Raw genomic sequence first — 20,484 nt, 5'->3', positions numbered from 1 at the left:
CGGGACCTTACATGAAGGTGCTTAGAGGCTCTCTGGGTGTCAGGCACAGGCCAAGCCCAAACTCCAGTTCAGGTCCAGTTGCCACTGGTCAGCTGTGCACTTCTGGTAATAGGCCTCTTGCAGCTTGTTTTGTCCCTGTAGCCACACAGGAGGTCAGCCAACAGACCCTTGGAGCCCAATTTTGTTCCTGGACCCCACTTCTTATGGCTGCAAGAGAAAATACCGATCCCGACTTTCAGGGCTCCTCACAGGTCACAGACCGTAGGTTCAGTACTTCTCTGATCTACCGCAGGGCCAGTAAATGTTCCAAGAATGGTGACAGCGGATGTCATCTTTATTTCTGGCACTAGCTAGTGGGTGGGAGTGATTCCTGGACACTTCTAACCAATGAGGTAAAAGTTATTAGGGACAGTCTACCCACTTTTTCAGCACTTCCTGCATGCCCTACTGCAAACAATCCTACAGTGCTGCTCACTCTCAAAATCCAGGATGGGGAAACCCTTCTCCCCTTCTGCAGAGCCTGGGTCCCCAGCCAGAGATGTAGCTAGGGTAGTGAAAATTCCTCTCCTTTGTGGTCACTTAAAACCGATTCTGGGGGTACCTTCCCTCCCACTGGGTTTGGGGCCAGTCTGACTATGGGGATATAGACCGGGGCCTTCCTGATGTCACAGGGCATTTACTTGCAACACAGCAGGCCCACCATAAATTGGTGTTCCTGCTGGGGAAAGAAAACACCTTCCCACTACTATGCCCTTGTCTCTGCTCTGGAAGTAGGTTTCACTCCTAATTCAAGCCAAGTACAGTCTAGGCTGTGGATGGAGAGCTAATGGAAATTAGCCTGTGGTAGTTTCTGGCATGGCAAAAGATACATTTCTAAAAATGATAGCTCTCATATATTTAATTAATACCTGACTTTCGAGCAGGAAATTGGAATATTAATTAGTATAAATAATACGTCTTTGAATACAGTCTAACTCGTACAGGTCAAAAGTTATAGGTTAAAGTGTATAATCTATACCTTGACTTTTCCTATGTGCTAGTTGCTGCTTGATTAGTGTCGATGTAATTTTGGGCCTAGTCACTGGGAAAACATGCCATTTCTGATATCATGGCTACTCCTAATTATTATTCACCTTACCTTGTGGGAAGCAAGATGTGGATGTGCTTCGGGTGACTTATTTAGTATTTTAAATCCGGTTCCTAGCGGTCAAAGGGCTGATTTTGACAGGTGTGCGTGGTAGGGTTCTAGCTTCTGCTGTCAGACTACATAGGGTAGACCGGAAGCCAATTTTACACTGCCACTGTAGTAGATGCTACTGCAGGTGCTTCAGTTCACAGGTGGCTTTTAACTTTCATTGCCTGGGGCATGTTTCACATTATATATTATGGTCTTGAATAAAATGTGATTGTGCCCATCAAGTTTAAGACAATTTCAAAATATTTAAAGGGGGGTGCACAGGCACTTTAATCCTGTTTAGAAGGGCTAATGTGCGCAGGGTTATGGGTCCAGAAAAAAGCAACAAATATGGAAGTAAAAACACAGAAAAGGCAGGTTTCAAACACGGTTTTTTATTCTATTATTATCACACCATGTGTGCTTCACTCCAGTTTGCCCTAGTAACTTGCTACACGGCAGCTAAGATAGCGTACTGAGATCAGTGGTTGGAGTTGAGCTAGATGTGTAAACGGCATGTCGCCAGTTTGAATCCCATGAGGCAAAACTGACCCTTTAACCTTTCTTTGACTGGTAAATTGAATACTATTCATTAGGACAGTATCAACACAAGTTGCTTGCAGTGATTTGAAAATGTAAAATTCTGCAGAGGTTTTGGACTGCCAGGGTGGAGCGTGTTTTATGTCCACAACGACTGAGTGGTGTCAAACATGCTTCAAGAAAAAGAGAGCATTTCTCAATTTTGCCTACAAAGGAATGATTAAACAATGGGTACTAGTTAGCCAGATGACCATCACACCAAGCATCTAAACATTACTGAAGACACACTGTTTTGAATGATTACAATTGATGACATTTTAGACAAAGTATTCCAGACCAAGAAGTGCCTTGATTGACAGAGGCGTAGCTGCTAGGCTGTTTCATTTGTGAGCTGTTTACCTAGAAATATGAGGATAGGCCGGATTATCCGTAGTATTTAACACATTCATCAATTATGTCTATAGGGAGAAGATGAATAGGAACTGCAACTGAGAAAAATAGAAATTAGAAAATAACATTCAGAAATGTAGGATTTATCAAATGTTTAAAGTAAGAAAGTATGTATGAAAGCTATATTTTTTTAGACTGTAATTTCATAAAATATGCTCACTGAAAAATTATCTGATCAAGTATGTTATAAAGCTTAGTAAGCTGTATTTCAGATGGCGAAGACAAATCTCCAATTCCTCTTCTGTAACAATAGGACAGTCTATTACAATATAACGAGTGACACCATTGTTACAGTAAAAAGAAAAGGAAAATAAAGTTTTGAATACAACAGAAGATCAATAACGAAATACTTTTGAGCGGTGAATTTCAGAGCTTCTTTTCTCCGGGACTTCGAAATGTTTGATCTTCGTGGTGACGGGTCATAAACTCACCTGAGATCATTATGACTGTGAAAATAATAATATACATATTCACACTATATGATCAAAAGGGGGTAACAGACTAAAAACCGGAAGCTGGTGACGTTGCTTATATATCTTTACTCTGCGCTGACTGGTCATGAACTCCTCTGAGATCACCACGACTGTTTATATTCTAATATACATATTGACAGTATATGATCACCAGGGGAAAACAGACAAACAACTGGAAGCTGGTGACGTTAATTATAAATCTTTAGGACTTTTACAGATAAATACAGACAGAAAACTATTTATTTTCCTCTCTGTATTTATTTTAAAATGTGGATAAAAATGAAATTGGGTTATTTTTTGAGCGATTCTAAATGCTGTCAATCATGACTACCAGGCCAATAGGTCTGTCGTTCTAAAAGTAAAAGGGTTAAAACAATAAAAGAATTTTAGTAAAGAGCCTTAAACCGCAATATATATGCTCGTAAAAGAAAACATGCACATTTTAATATCAAGGATGTGCATATTTTATCATCTGAGAGTGTTTATATGACTGAAAACGGTCTGTCCTTCAGGCTTGAGTGCATATTTATCAGACAAATAAATGTGGAAATATACTCATTTCAGATTCATTTTTTCAAAATATATATGGGTAAATACAGATACAATTTTTAAAAAAATATATGGATAAATACAGACGGAATTGCCCAAAAAATAAATACCATAAAACCAGGAGCCATAATTATAAGTTATAAAAGACTACTGTTAAGTTAGTTTTCACTTTAAAAAGTATACATGTCTTTTTAAAATTTACTTAAACATTACAGGTTATAGGGACATTGTAGTTAGAAATTAGCATTTAAAAAACCTTTGAAATTCACTGAAAAAAACATAGGTTTTACAGAAGTTATAGTTAGAAATTTGCATTTATAAAACCTTAGAAATTAACTGAAAAAACTATAGGTTTCAGGGGCGTTATAGTTAGCTGGACATTTCACTCGTACAAAACCATAGAAATTCCACCGTTCTAGTTAGTTCAGCTAACTATAACTCGCACCCCCGCAATGGGCTGCTCATGACATCACATATTACATCATTCATGGCATGGTCAGTGACATCACTGATGACATCTCAAATGACATCATCCACGTGATAATCTGATGCACCTTCCCACTCCCTAATATAACCTTTGATGCACCCATTCTAAAATACAGACTACCAATTTTGAAACCATAGAGACACCAATACCAGTTACTACATACCCACTCACTGATTCTTAGGTCTACACACATCCACTCATTCACCCATACAATCACTTATACATGCAGTCACTCCTCAATACAACACTATCCTATGCAGTCATACACTTATTCAAAGTCACACACCGGCACTCATCCATAAAGTTACTCACAGACCTAGATAGTCATGTAAAGAATCAATCACACTCCCATTTAATCACCTATACAGTTATACACACATCACCTCATTCATACAGATAGTAGTGCATACATACTCTCTTATATAATCAGTGATACAAGTACACACTCATCCATACAGCCACTTTAGTAATTACTCACTGTCACATATAGTTATTTATATACACCATCACTCACATAAACTGCCTTTTACGTATGTAGCTACTTACATGTACCACTGAGATCTCCATTCACTCACAAACACACCCATGCACACACTCACCCAGTCATAGAGCTGTTTCCACATGCAGTCTTGAACCCATACATCCAGTAAATCAACTAGTCACACATCTATGCACAGTCACACACCTCCAACCCACCCACCCACACACTGAGGCACAGCTACAAATACTCAGGCAAACAGTCAATAACCCATATAAACTGTCATGTAGCTACTGACTAACCCATGTACTAGCTTACACAACAACAGACACACTGATACAGACATTCACGCAGTTTAGTCACTAATGCATGCATTAAGTAAGACACGTTTAATCAGTCACTTATACAATCAGTCACACACCTCGTAAATCCTTCATCAAGAGACTTGTGCACCCACTGATTCTTCAATACAGCTTGGCATATATATAAAACATATTTAAACTTTACAGAAACATACAGTCACTGGATGATGTCATCAGTGATGTCATTTGAGATGTCATCAGTGATGTCATCCGTGATATCACTGACCATGCCAGGACTGATGTAATATGTAATATGAGCAGTGCATTGCGGGGGCGCGAATAGTTAGCTGAACTAACTATAACGGTGGAATTTCTATGGTTTTGTACGAGTGAAAAGTCCAGCTAACTATAGCGCCCCTGAAACCTATGGTTTTCTATCTATATATAGATATATATAAAGGTTAAAGAAGTGTTTATATTTTGGTTAAAATGTCAGTCATAATGTCACGTTTTGAATGCAAAACAAATCACTGAATTTCACCAATTAGAGTTTACAAAGCTAGCTACAACTTGCGCCCCCGCCATGCCCTTCTTATGACCTGACATATGAAAACACTCTTCGCATGTTCAGTGACTTCATTAATGACATCAGTGATGAGATCTCAAATTACATCATTGATGACATAGCTGATGACATGCCTGCTGACATCATCAAACCTACTGCTATTCAAATTACTGTATAAGCAAGTACAGGATTTCAGATATGAAATTAAGTGCTAAATGGTGTAACCCATAAATTACTATTTATACACAAGCTCCCTGAGGTCAACCAAAGTCCTCTTATGCACATAATTCACCATGTACCAAACACTTAGTGTAAAGCCAAACTCATGATAGCAATGAACAACTATAATTGGGGATTTTTTTCTTTTTGTTTGCATTTCAAATGTGACATTATGACTAACATTTTCATTTAAGTATGCCACTTTAACCTTTTTGTTTTATTTCAATGAATTTCTTATTTTCTATTTTATTTAAAGTAATATCTTATTGCTATACCCAACCTCCACGGGTGGCCGACATATTGCTGTGCATGGCCTTTGGTCAGGCAACAGGGCTTGACCTGGCCTTGTCTGCGTCCTGGCCCTGCACCCAAGCTTTACAACGCAGGAGACTCTCCTCCCTCTGAGGCATTTCAATTGTTGGAATTAACCATCCCAGGATGCTTGCCTTTTTAACATTCAGTAAAGAAACTGTTCTTGTCAAATAGAAAAATGATGGGCACGTCGTGCCCCTCTGATTCCACCCATTTCGGCCTCCGGTTTCAGGACACAGGACCTGTAATGGCAGATGCAGTATTTTCTTTTATGCTGCTGCCAGAGAATGATATTGTTCAGGACCAAACCGACCAATTGGAGTTGGAGGGGGGCCCGGCTGTTGCGCCAAGCAAAACGCTCAATTTTAAAATTTTATTTGCAGCCCCACAAGACTTTTGTGGGACTAACTGTCGCAATTCACAAAAAGCATGGTTTCTGCTGAACTTGGTGTAATTCTGTTAAACTGTTTCGCTGTTCAAAAATCCCTAAGGAAATATATGGGGAAATTGAGTTCTGGGACCCCCTGTTTTTTTTTTGGGGCCCCTGCTTGACAGATCAACCTGAAACTTTCCAAGAAAGAGCTGAGGTAGATGAACTCTTATGGAAAGTCTGGCCAAACTGTAACTACTGTGTAGTGTGTGTGTATGTATGTATGTATGTATATATACATACATATATGTATGTATATATATGTGTGTGTGTGTGTGTATATATATATATATATATTTTTGCACACAAATGACCCAGATTCCCGAAATCCGTGTCCCGTAGGCAGGTGGCGAGTAACTACCGAGCAGGTCTCCCGGCATCAATATACACACAGATTCTTCTGATAGAAGGACTCGCACTCGGAAGGATACACATGAAGTTTTAATCAACACTCGTAACGCGTTTCGTCAGTGAAACTGACTTGATCACACGAAGTGCAACAAGAAACAGGAAGTATTTATCTGGCTGTTGAAACAGACGACAGGCACAAGTAAATTGGCAAGTAATGACAGTAACCATGGCGGCCATTATTGAATGTCTAAATACAGTGTAAAGATATGAGACCTGCCATGGTTCATAGTTGTACTTAGTCCAGAGTTGTTCGGTAGACATATAAAACCAACAGAAAATGTAACACAAATAGTGCGCTTTCTTTAACAACCAGGTTGATGGTCATAGTACTTGTAATGTGTCATTGATTATTATTATTGAAGTCTAGTGCTCCTAACAAAAGACACGTGGAGTGTCTGCGTTTAGCAACCTAATAAGAAGTATACACAAGCTATCAAATGCAGGTGTCAAAATTATTTAGGTATTAATTGCAAATAGTGTATAAGACATATAAATTGTCATGGTCAATAATTACCAATTACATGATTGCCGCAGGACACGATATAAGCACATCATTAAAATCCGTAAGGTATATATGTGTACTCCTGTACTACCAATAGACATCGGCATAGTGCCTGTAAGAGCCAAAATTCTTGAGAACCAAAATATCAACATAGATCAACACAGTAATTGCTGGAGTATTGAGTCACAAGCCATTTGTAAATCATTAAGAAACAACAGCCTATTCGAACTTCCATTTCATTCAAAGATAGTGCCCAAAACAATATCAAAAATATGTAAAAAGTACAGAATTCTTATCTGTGTTCAAGGAACCGGGAAGAAAAGGGTAGGGTAACCGGTGCGGATGAAAATAGTCCGGTAAGATGGCGACCCTTCCTTTCCTCCTGTGTACAGAAAAAAGAAAAGAAAATAAGGTAACATAGTAAATGTTATAAAACACATGATTAAAATACACATGATTCTACTATTCCGTCATAGTATTCATAATAAATAAAAAACATTCTTAACTTTAACAACCAGCAAAAAGAACATATAGAGCCGTAGTTAGTGGCCTAATAGATACAGGTATGCAGATTTGAAAACAGAAAGAACACACAATTAGTCATCATGTAGATGTACACTAAGTTCCTCATCGAGATTGTGACCTTTGGGGAACTTAGTCTCTAGTACAATTATCCATTTGGACTCGCGTTTGCGGAGTAGTAAGGTTCTATTTCCGCCTCTTGGTCCAAGATGGACTTGTTCTAGGATAAAATAGCTCAACATAGAGCTGTTAGACAGATGGAAGAGGTCAAAATGTCGTGCAATGGGATAAGTACTGTCCTTCTTATTGATGGCACGCATATGTTCCAGTACTCTTTTCTTTGCCATACACGTGGTACTCCCAACATACCATAACTTACATGGACATATCAATACATACACACAGAAGGAGGTACTGCAGGTAAGGAATTGCTTGATCGTTTTAGGTGTTGTTTGCCCTGGTATATTCACAGTTTTAGTCATGTGGCTATTTCGGCAGGCTTTGCAATGACCGCAAGGATAGAAACCTGCAAGATTATGTGTGTTTGTTTTTGTAGACGTAATGTCATTATGTACCAGCAAGTCCTTAAGACTGCGACCTTTTCTGTATGTTATTCTTGGTCTACTCTCAACTGTGTGACCAATAATGGGGTCACTTTTCAATATGTTCCAGTTGTCAGTCAGTATTTTTTGTATTTGTCCAGAGTTACCACTGAAAGTAAGTATAACTCTGCTGCTGCCTTCTGAGTTGTTGTCAGTGGTATCAGCATCAGTATGAAGGGTTTGAGCATGGTCAATGGAGTTTACCTTAGAGATGGCTTTCTGAAGGACCCATTTGGGATAGCCCCTGTCAGTGAATCTTTTGATCATGATTTCCTTTTCTGTTTGAAATGCACTGGCGGTACTGCAGTTTCTTCTTGCTCTCAGCAGCTCACCATATGGAATGCTCCATTTAAGGGGATCTGGGTGGCTGCTGAGAGCATGAAGAAGAGTGTTTCCTGCTGTAGTTTTGCGGAACAGGCTAGTTTCTAGTTTGTCTCCTTGGGGTGTAATTAGTAGGTCTAAGAATTCAATTGAGTGTTGGCTCATGTTGCTGGTGAGAGTAATGTTGCGATCATTGATGTTCAGTTGTTCTATGAAAGCAATAGCCATTCGTTCAGTATCAGTCCAGATTACAAAAAGGTCGTCTATATAACGTAACCAAATTTTTACTTTGCTGAAAAAAGGAAGGAGTATGTGTTCTTTTCTGATGTCCTCCTCCCATTTCCCCATAAAAAGATTAGCAAAACTTGGGGCAAAACAAGTCCCCATCGCCGTACCCAGTGTCTGCTTGTAAATGACGCCATCAAACATGAAGATATTGTTAGTAAGGCATAAATGCATCATATCTAACACCATATTCGTATGTTCAAGAAATTCTATCGGTCTCTTATTGAGATAGTGTCTACATGCCTGTATGCCTTGTGTGTGGTCGATGATAGTATACAAGGAATTGACGTCAAGAGTCATCATGAGATCCGTGGGTTCCCACTTGATGTTACTCAGTTTGATCAAAAAATCTTTACTGTCTTTGACATGTGAGGGGAGTTGGGTAACGTATTCGCGTAAGAAGTGATCTACATATTTGGAAACATTTTCCAAAGTACTCCCAATAGAGGATACAATTGGTCTTCCTGGTGGTACTAGTGTATTTTTATGGACTTTGGGTAGGAGGTATAAAATAGGTAACTTGGGATAATCACGCTTCAGGTAACAATACTCCTCCCATGTAATATACCCTTGCTCTTCCCAATATTTGAGTTTAGCCCATGTGTCAAAAATACTGGTGTTATACATGTTGATGTTAGTCTGCATGTAAAATTTGGTATCACCAAGCTGTCTATGGGCTTCATCCATATACATGTGTTTAGCCCACAGAACGATATTGCCCCCTTTATCAGCGGGGCGTACTGCAATGTTAGGGTCATCAGCAAGTGACTGTAGAAACTTCTTTTGCTCAATGGATAAATTGAAACGTATGTCTTTTGTTCTATTTGACTGATGTTTAAGTTTCAGTAGAGATTGTGTCACCATCTCATGAAATGTGTCTATATTATCATGAGGAAGATTCGGGTAAAAAATGGATCGGGGTTTAAATTTAGTAGATCCAGCCGAATCCGTGGGAATTCCTAAATCTCCTACTTCTTCAGGCATGATGTTCTGTGTCTCATTAACCATTGCTAGGGCATACACATCTTGTAAGATATCTGCATCGGCGATATTCAGGTTTTGAAAAGGACGATTGTCCATAGTCATTACTGGAGGTTGGTTATCAAAGTCCCGTTTATACAGATAATGCCACTTTTTTAACTTGACCTTTCGAATGAATCTGTATAAATCAATGCGTGTGTCTGCGTAATTAAAAATTTCAGTGGGGCAAAAAGTCAGGCCTAGACATAGAGTTTTTTTCTCAGAGAATGTCAATTGTTTCTCAGTTAAATTGATAATCGTTTTATTTACCGTTTCCGGATCCATCATTTCCTGCTTTTTGAGCCACGTTTCTTGTTTCCCATGGGCTCCTTTGTGTTTACTTGATTCCCTTTGTTTTCGTCTTTTGCGTCGTTGTTTGCTCCTCCCCTCCCTCTTCCTCTTCCACGGCCTCTGCCTCGTGGTGTTCTTCCTCTCCTCGGTGGTGACTGTGTGCTTGCTCTCGGTGTTTCTCGGCCTCTCCGTAAGACCCGGAACTCGTCTAAAAAAGTAGCTGTTCTTGATGTAGTTGGTCTTTCTACCGAGGAACCGGCACTGGAGACTGAAATATCTGCATCTGATCCGCTAACTTCTGAACTTGGACAGTTAGATTCTTTTTCTTTATCCAATGATTGGGTTACTTCCTGAGTTGGTGATACGTCATTATACAAATGATCATATTTGTGACTGTATGTAAGTATCCGGCCGGATTCATAGTCCATACAGTCTCTATGAAGTTTCCTTTGTTTCCGGTTCTTTATATCATCTTCATGTTGCAGCAATTTGGGTTTTAAATCAGCCATGAATTTCTGAACAGTATCTTGTTCATTCCCTTTTAGGAGATCTGCTTCGATGGACTTGATTTCTGATATGATTAGTTCTCGGTCTTCCCATGCATACTTGATGAGTATATTCAACATATTGCGGGAACTGTTTGCTGAGTTCTCTTGCCAGTCCTGTAACATGCGTGGGTTCTGGGATTCATATGAGGGCATGATGTAAATTCTCAAGCCCCTAGGGACCATTTGTTTGTCTCTTGCCAGTCCCAGAACCCACGCATGTTACAGGACTGGCAAGAGAACTCAGCAAACAGTTCCCGCAATATGTTGAATATACTCATCAAGTATGCATGGGAAGACCGAGAACTAATCATATCAGAAATCAAGTCCATCGAAGCAGATCTCCTAAAAGGGAATGAACAAGATACTGTTCAGAAATTCATGGCTGATTTAAAACCCAAATTGCTGCAACATGAAGATGATATAAAGAACCGGAAACAAAGGAAACTTCATAGAGACTGTATGGACTATGAATCCGGCCGGATACTTACATACAGTCACAAATATGATCATTTGTATAATGACGTATCACCAACTCAGGAAGTAACCCAATCATTGGATAAAGAAAAAGAATCTAACTGTCCAAGTTCAGAAGTTAGCGGATCAGATGCAGATATTTCAGTCTCCAGTGCCGGTTCCTCGGTAGAAAGACCAACTACATCAAGAACAGCTACTTTTTTAGACGAGTTCCGGGTCTTACGGAGAGGCCGAGAAACACCGAGAGCAAGCACACAGTCACCACCGAGGAGAGGAAGAACACCACGAGGCAGAGGCCGTGGAAGAGGAAGAGGGAGGGGAGGAGCAAACAACGACGCAAAAGACGAAAACAAAGGGAATCAAGTAAACACAAAGGAGCCCATGGGAAACAAGAAACGTGGCTCAAAAAGCAGGAAATGATGGATCCGGAAACGGTAAATAAAACGATTATCAATTTAACTGAGAAACAATTGACATTCTCTGAGAAAAAAACTCTATGTCTAGGCCTGACTTTTTGCCCCACTGAAATTTTTAATTACGCAGACACACGCATTGATTTATACAGATTCATTCGAAAGGTCAAGTTAAAAAAGTGGCATTATCTGTATAAACGGGACTTTGATAACCAACCTCCAGTAATGACTATGGACAATCGTCCTTTTCAAAACCTGAATATCGCCGATGCAGATATCTTACAAGATGTGTATGCCCTAGCAATGGTTAATGAGACACAGAACATCATGCCTGAAGAAGTAGGAGATTTAGGAATTCCCACGGATTCGGCTGGATCTACTAAATTTAAACCCCGATCCATTTTTTACCCGAATCTTCCTCATGATAATATAGACACATTTCATGAGATGGTGACACAATCTCTACTGAAACTTAAACATCAGTCAAATAGAACAAAAGACATACGTTTCAATTTATCCATTGAGCAAAAGAAGTTTCTACAGTCACTTGCTGATGACCCTAACATTGCAGTACGCCCCGCTGATAAAGGGGGCAATATCGTTCTGTGGGCTAAACACATGTATATGGATGAAGCCCATAGACAGCTTGGTGATACCAAATTTTACATGCAGACTAACATCAACATGTATAACACCAGTATTTTTGACACATGGGCTAAACTCAAATATTGGGAAGAGCAAGGGTATATTACATGGGAGGAGTATTGTTACCTGAAGCGTGATTATCCCAAGTTACCTATTTTATACCTCCTACCCAAAGTCCATAAAAATACACTAGTACCACCAGGAAGACCAATTGTATCCTCTATTGGGAGTACTTTGGAAAATGTTTCCAAATATGTAGATCACTTCTTACGCGAATACGTTACCCAACTCCCCTCACATGTCAAAGACAGTAAAGATTTTTTGATCAAACTGAGTAACATCAAGTGGGAACCCACGGATCTCATGATGACTCTTGACGTCAATTCCTTGTATACTATCATCGACCACACACAAGGCATACAGGCATGTAGACACTATCTCAATAAGAGACCGATAGAATTTCTTGAACATACGAATATGGTGTTAGATATGATGCATTTATGCCTTACTAACAATATCTTCATGTTTGATGGCGTCATTTACAAGCAGACACTGGGTACGGCGATGGGGACTTGTTTTGCCCCAAGTTTTGCTAATCTTTTTATGGGGAAATGGGAGGAGGACATCAGAAAAGAACACATACTCCTTCCTTTTTTCAGCAAAGTAAAAATTTGGTTACGTTATATAGACGACCTTTTTGTAATCTGGACTGATACTGAACGAATGGCTATTGCTTTCATAGAACAACTGAACATCAATGATCGCAACATTACTCTCACCAGCAACATGAGCCAACACTCAATTGAATTCTTAGACCTACTAATTACACCCCAAGGAGACAAACTAGAAACTAGCCTGTTCCGCAAAACTACAGCAGGAAACACTCTTCTTCATGCTCTCAGCAGCCACCCAGATCCCCTTAAATGGAGCATTCCATATGGTGAGCTGCTGAGAGCAAGAAGAAACTGCAGTACCGCCAGTGCATTTCAAACAGAAAAGGAAATCATGATCAAAAGATTCACTGACAGGGGCTATCCCAAATGGGTCCTTCAGAAAGCCATCTCTAAGGTAAACTCCATTGACCATGCTCAAACCCTTCATACTGATGCTGATACCACTGACAACAACTCAGAAGGCAGCAGCAGAGTTATACTTACTTTCATTGGTAACTCTGGACAAATACAAAAAATACTGACTGACAACTGGAACATATTGAAAAGTGACCCCATTATTGGTCACACAGTTGAGAGTAGACCAAGAATAACATACAGAAAAGGTCGCAGTCTTAAGGACTTGCTGGTACATAATGACATTACGTCTACAAAAACAAACACACATAATCTTGCAGGTTTCTATCCTTGCGGTCATTGCAAAGCCTGCCGAAATAGCCACATGACTAAAACTGTGAATATACCAGGGCAAACAACACCTAAAACGATCAAGCAATTCCTTACCTGCAGTACCTCCTTCTGTGTGTATGTATTGATATGTCCATGTAAGTTATGGTATGTTGGGAGTACCACGTGTATGGCAAAGAAAAGAGTACTGGAACATATGCGTGCCATCAATAAGAAGGACAGTACTTATCCCATTGCAAGACATTTTGACCTCTTCCATCTGTCTAACAGCTCTATGTTGAGCTATTTTATCCTAGAACAAGTCCATCTTGGACCAAGAGGCGGAAATAGAACCTTACTACTCCGCAAACGCGAGTCCAAATGGATAATTGTACTAGAGACTAAGTTCCCCAAAGGTCACAATCTCGATGAGGAACTTAGTGTACATCTACATGATGACTAATTGTGTGTTCTTTCTGTTTTCAAATCTGCATACCTGTATCTATTAGGCCACTAACTACGGCTCTATATGTTCTTTTTGCTGGTTGTTAAAGTTAAGAATGTTTTTTATTTATTATGAATACTATGACGGAATAGTAGAATCATGTGTATTTTAATCATGTGTTTTATAACATTTACTATGTTACCTTATTTTCTTTTCTTTTTTCTGTACACAGGAGGAAAGGAAGGGTCGCCATCTTACCGGACTATTTTCATCCGCACCGGTTACCCTACCCTTTTCTTCCCGGTTCCTTGAACACAGATAAGAATTCTGTACTTTTTACATATTTTTGATATTGTTTTGGGCACTATCTTTGAATGAAATGGAAGTTCGAATAGGCTGTTGTTTCTTAATGATTTACAAATGGCTTGTGACTCAATACTCCAGCAATTACTGTGTTGATCTATGTTGATATTTTGGTTCTCAAGAATTTTGGCTCTTACAGGCACTATGCCGATGTCTATTGGTAGTACAGGAGTACACATATATACCTTACGGATTTTAATGATGTGCTTATATCGTGTCCTGCGGCAATCATGTAATTGGTAATTATTGACCATGACAATTTATATGTCTTATACACTATTTGCAATTAATACCTAAATAATTTTGACACCTGCATTTGATAGCTTGTGTATACTTCTTATTAGGTTGCTAAACGCAGACACTCCACGTGTCTTTTGTTAGGAGCACTAGACTTCAATAATAATAATCAATGACACATTACAAGTACTATGACCATCAACCTGGTTGTTAAAGAAAGCGCACTATTTGTGTTACATTTTCTGTTGGTTTTATATGTCTACCGAACAACTCTGGACTAAGTACAACTATGAACCATGGCAGGTCTCATATCTTTACACTGTATTTAGACATTCAATAATGGTCGCCATGGTTACTGTCATTACTTGCCAATTTACTTGTGCCTGTCGTCTGTTTCAACAGCCAGATAAATACTTCCTGTTTCTTGTTGCACTTCGTGTGATCAAGTCAGTTTCACTGACGAAACGCGTTACGAGTGTTGATTAAAACTTCATGTGTATCCTTCCGAGTGCGAGTCCTTCTATCAGAAGAATCTGTGTGTGTGTATATATATATATATATATATATATATATATATATATATATATATATATACATACATACATACACACACCTATGTGTGTGTGTGTGTGTGTATGTGTGTATGTATTTTCACTGAACAAAAGAAAGGTTACAGGGACGTTATAGTTAGGACATAGAATTTTTTCTAAACGTAGAAATTCACTGAAAAAAACAAATGTTACTGGGATGTTCTAGTTAGCGTCAGATTTCACTGAGCTAACTATAACTCGTGCCCCCGCAATGCACTGCTTATGACCTCACATATTGCATCACTCATGACATGGTCAGTGATTTCACTGATGGCATCACTCCTGACATCTCAAATGACATCACTGATGACATTCATTGACTGTGATTGTTTTTAAAAGGTTTGAGTGATATATATATGTGATATATATGTGATATATATAATCTGAGAAGGAAATTCACGCAATATTCAAAACATGAAAACAAGCAGTAGATTTATTTATACAAGTAGATTTATTCTTTAGGCAGACAAAGCATAACTCGTTTCGACCCCTGTGGGTCTTAATCATATGCTAACATGAGGGTTAGTTGCACCTGGGTTTAAATATGCTCAGATCTTTAACATAGAAGAAGGACTACGAGTACAGTACATTTTGTTTTCAATACTGTGATGAATGTTTTTATCACCAAAAAAGGACCAGGCAACCTTTTTTATGATGAATACTCAACAATACACTGCTTATGCACTTAATTCAGTAATGTTCGAATTCCTAAATCCTGGCCCTAAATAGTGTCGTTGATCAGACTACAATGTCCATAATGCTTTGTACCTGACTCAAAAAGCATCGTAACGTCCTTCACTTTAAACCTTTAGTTTCATGACTTGATAAGTCCCAATAAGATGGTGTCCCATTCATGCCTCAAAAGGAATAATTCCATGTAGTGCCAAGCTGCAATCCATCTTTATTTTACCTCCAAGGCGCTTCACCTCATGTGCTCCTTGTTCTAGTTCTCTGTGTGGCTGCCTACACTAATTCATTCATGGAGGAGGCCTGCAGGCTGAAGATTTCTTGATATTAGAGAAGCAGCCAGGGATTGTAAGGGTCACTTTCAAACAAAGTAAATGACTGAGTGTGTGTATGGCTGTGTTAGTGAGTGAGTGGATGTGTCAGTGGTATATGGGTGAGTAACTGCATATGTGAAAGGCAGTATAGGTGAGTGTTGGAGTATATGAGAGGAGCTGTAAGGGTGTGTGCTTGTATCACTCAGTATGGGTTAGTATGTGTTAATATCTGTATGAATAAGTACGTGGGTGTGTGTATAACTGTATAGGTGAGTAAGTGGCTGTGTGATTGACTCTATGGGGGAGTGAGTAGGTGTGTGAGCAGCTCTATGGGTGACTGACAGCGCGTGAGTGGCTATATGGTTGTTTGAGTTGATATATCTGTGGCTATATTACTGAGTGAGTTAGTGTATGAGTAGCTGTATGCATGTTTGAATGGTTGTGTGTGTAGACCTATGAATTAGTGAGTGGGTATATAAGTACTGGTATGGGTGTGTCAGTGGTTTTGAGAATGGTAATGTGGAGGTTGAAGTGGGTGCATGGAAGGTTATAATAGGGTGTGTGTGGGTGACGTCATCAGTGATGTCATTTGAGATGTCATCAGTGATTTTTTCACTCCTACTTCTCTGTGTGTGATTAGTTAAGTATAGGGGAGGTCGAAGAAGGTGTTCCTCTCCTCCCCCTCTTTTTTGTGTGTGGTACATGTCATCAGTGATATCACTCACCAGGTCATGAGTGATGTAATAATGTGAGGTCATAAGCAATATATTTCGGGGGTGTGAGTTATTTCCCTGGTTTTGTTCAAGTGAAATCTGACCCTAACTAGAACGTCCTTGTAACCTTTGTTTTCAGTGAATTTCTAAGGTTTTTAAGTAGCTAATTCCTAACTATAACATCCCTGTAACCTTTGGTTTTTTTCAGTGAATTTCAATGGTTTTTTAAGCTAGTAATCGTGTTTGCAAAGTGGTTGCGAAAGGGGGCTGGGTCTCCAACCAGCCCTCAGGAATTCCGCTGTCTACGACCTCCAGGTGGTACCAGGAGGGCTTGTTGGCCCCCAAGGTCCCTCAGGAGTAAAGTGGACTTCATTCCCCAATCACAAGTGCACCACCAGCCACATTTGCTGAGTGGTGGAGAAAGGGGGGCGTGGCCTCCGAGCACCTCTTAGCAGTCCAGCTGTGTGGGATTTACTGGAGGTAACTGGAGGGGTAATTGGCCCCGGAGGATGTCCTTGGGGCCGAACTACTCCTGCTGTTATTGCTAAGAGATGCTCGGAGTCCACTCCTCCTTTCTCCACCACTCTGCAAACGCGCCTCCTGCTGCTTGGGGGGGATGGAAGTCCACTATAGTCCTGAGGCGCTCAGCGGGCAAGGGGACCTCATCCCTCCATCAGCAGTGCACTGAGAGGCGCACTGCATCATCAAAATTGTGTGATCATGGCAACTCATTTCAGTTTAAGCCTTCTGCTGGGCCATAGGGTTACGTGTAGAGAGTGCTGTTTTTAAAGGGATAATCCCTCATCCCATCACCATTAAATTTCATCTAGACTGCTACATGATACATTTGTTTGTTCCCACCCGACATCCACCATTTTACCCTTTGTTCTCAGTGGAGAATGGGTAGACTCTGTAAGACGGGAGTGTTCTAAAGTTATTGTTGCATTATTTTCCAGGTAAAGTACCGTAATAACCACCATGAGCATTATTATGGCAGTACGATATAGACTAACAAATTTCAACTAGTGAAGTAATTTAGCTCTAACCACTATACTCTTATTGCTTCACCCTTCCATTAACAGCACGTACTCCTGACAAAAGCTATGATTTGTGAATCTTCCTTCTATTTTTAAAGTTCACTTCATTTCAGATTCTTACATTTCAGATTCATACATGGTAATTACGTTTGGCTTTTCTTGACAATATTAGCTAAAGTTTACTTTCAGAGGTATATTCCACGTTGCCCCTAGAAAGTACTATTATCAAACAATATCTGTTCAGCATTGCAGATGAAGTATATAATTCATAAAGTGCTCAGAGTTCACTATATACACATTCTTCTGTCTTTTCTCTTTCAAGCACATCAAATTGCCTATGTTCAAATGCATACTTTCTAAAATATATTGATTTCCATAAGTGTCTATTAAAAACACGGCATTCCCAGGAATATCTCCTACATTAAGTGCAACGTGGTCATATACATATACTCCCTCATTCCATTCCTTCCATATGCCACTCTAAAGTGCAATCCTCATAAAATGACTTCATCACCAAAAATATATGTAAAGTACAAATATTCCGAGAGAATGGCACCTCCGTAAGGTGCTTCGATAAAGTGTAATGTACTGTAATCAAGAGTTGTCCTGACTTGGGTTCCTTTCCAATAATTTCTTACATTTCATTCTTCAATCAAAATCCAGTAGGCCCATCCGATTGTTACATATGGCATTCCCATTTTATCTCATCTTTCATTAGTTCCTTAATTCAGAATATTCCATATCTTTAGTATGCATTGATTATTTTCTTAATGACTCATAGATACAGCATATCTTGATAAAGTGCAAAATATCAATCCTTAATAAAGTTCAAATGCATCTGACATCAGGTGCTTATAAATTGTATCACTTATTATCGTACATTCTTCCTATGCAAGCATATTGGTTCGTATGGTGGATGATATTTACTGAGCCAACAAAAGGACTGCTACCAAACATAGTTCTAACAAGCTGATAGATCTTGATCAAAGAAAATACCTACATATGCTGAGACCACCCGCGTGTTGTATTGACGTGTATAAAGATTCTGCATCTATGGTTGCCATGAGTTGATCAGCTTTCCATGGAATTCAATTTCTTCTGTTCAGGAAATCCATTGAATCTCTAAGATAAGATGGAAGATTTGGTACATTGGGGAATAAAAAAAATTCTACAAAGCTGAATGTGTTCTCTGGAAGTGAACGTGTGGTGTTGACAATTGGCTGACCTGGTGAGTTTATATACCTTTGGGTAGGAAGTATATTGTGGGCCCACAATACACTTCCTACCCAAAGGTACATAAACCCATCCGGTATCCATATTCTTAGTCATCTAAAAGTCCCCGCTTATACCAGCTTATCAAGTTTCGATGATAGATGACCATGGTTTATTTAGTCAGATCCTTAGACAGTTTTTCATAATGTTCCTTATCATTCATTTGTCAACTGGCTTCCTTTACACCTTATCCACGGTTCATAATGACTATATTTCTGTCTTTGTCGAATGCTTTGGTTTTTATTTTCTGGTCATCCTGGAAATGTTTGAGGGCTGTCCAATCATTTTTCATCATATTACCCTTGTTATCTTGCTGATTTCTCCTATGTTCCCTATAGGTTATTTTCCTTAATCTCTCCATCATTATTTTTTGGAACAAATTAATTTTATTACCAGGTGGTAACTGTGGACATAATCTCTATTTAGATTTGCATTTACTTATCGTTATGTCTGTTTCAATACCCAATACCTCACTATACTCCACGTCAGAAAGCTTTCCTAAAGTTGTTATTTCAATCTTTCCTTCAGATTCAACCTCTAGGCTTGAAATAGATTTTAAATCGGCCATGTCCTTACTGGTGATCACAGAGATGTCCTAAAATTCCCTTGTTTGGCTCGTCTTTTTTGTGTATAATATTTTTTTGTTTTCGTTTTCTAGAGAATTTTTTTAATCAATTTGAGCCGTTGCAAGATCCATTTTCATATCGGAGCAGGTTAGGCCTTTATTCAGCAGTTTGATATGTTTATCGAGTTATTTGGAGGCAAGATTGATTACTAATTCCTTATCAGTCATAGATGTTTTTACTGTTTATTTCCTCTGCCCCTTTTCATCTTCCTGCTTTTGTTTGATCTCCTTGTGCTTTTAGGCCTAGTTTCATTTAGCTGAAGGTACCACTGCCCCTTCTTCTGGTGTTCATTTGGTAGATATGCATCTCTCCTTAAAACTTCAGTTTGGGCATGGATGTTGAGGGGCTTCCGTCCCCCAAACTGACCCCTCAGCTCTCTACTCTGCATAATGCAGATTTTTTTCCCATTCATTTATCCATTGTTTGCCTGCTGTAGAGAGAATCAAACTTTCTCGCAAAGGTGTATACCCTACCATTGATGTAATCCATTCTCTGTTAAACTTCTTAGCTTTTTTGTATGTATTTTCTTTCTCATGTTTTTCCACTTTCTTTTCCATGTTCTCTAATGCTTTTGTCACATCATCTGTTTCTTTAATTTGCTACAGAGCTTTTCAATTTTTTTAATTTTACTAACCCTCCTTCTAATTTGCACTCTGCATGTATAATCAGTGTATTCATTAATAATTTTAGGGAGCGTTCCACTGTATCAGCTTGCCCTTGTTTTAGAAGATCCTGATCCATGTCATTTAGTTTGGGAAGTACAAAAATCATGAACCTCCTTGGTGTCCTTTCACTTTCAATTTACTTCTTTAAGGTGGTAATTTTCCATGATTCACACTTGTTCAAGTTC

The 20,484-nt window shown here is 39.1% G+C and overlaps 1 protein-coding gene across 1 annotated transcript in view; it reads left to right on the top strand.

The window, feature by feature from the left end:
• The window catches only part of FECH (ferrochelatase), a 258,404-nt gene that overhangs the window by 42,182 nt on the left and 195,738 nt on the right, over window positions 1-20,484 (top strand). The gene's annotated exons all lie outside the window — the stretch shown is intronic.

The sequence above is a fragment of the Triturus cristatus genome, chromosome 2_1, assembly GCF_964204655.1.
Source record: "Triturus cristatus chromosome 2_1, aTriCri1.1, whole genome shotgun sequence".
Lineage (NCBI taxonomy): Eukaryota > Metazoa > Chordata > Amphibia > Caudata > Salamandridae > Triturus > Triturus cristatus.
Note: the sequence above shows the minus strand (reverse complement) of the source record. Positions and strands in the feature narration are given on the sequence as shown.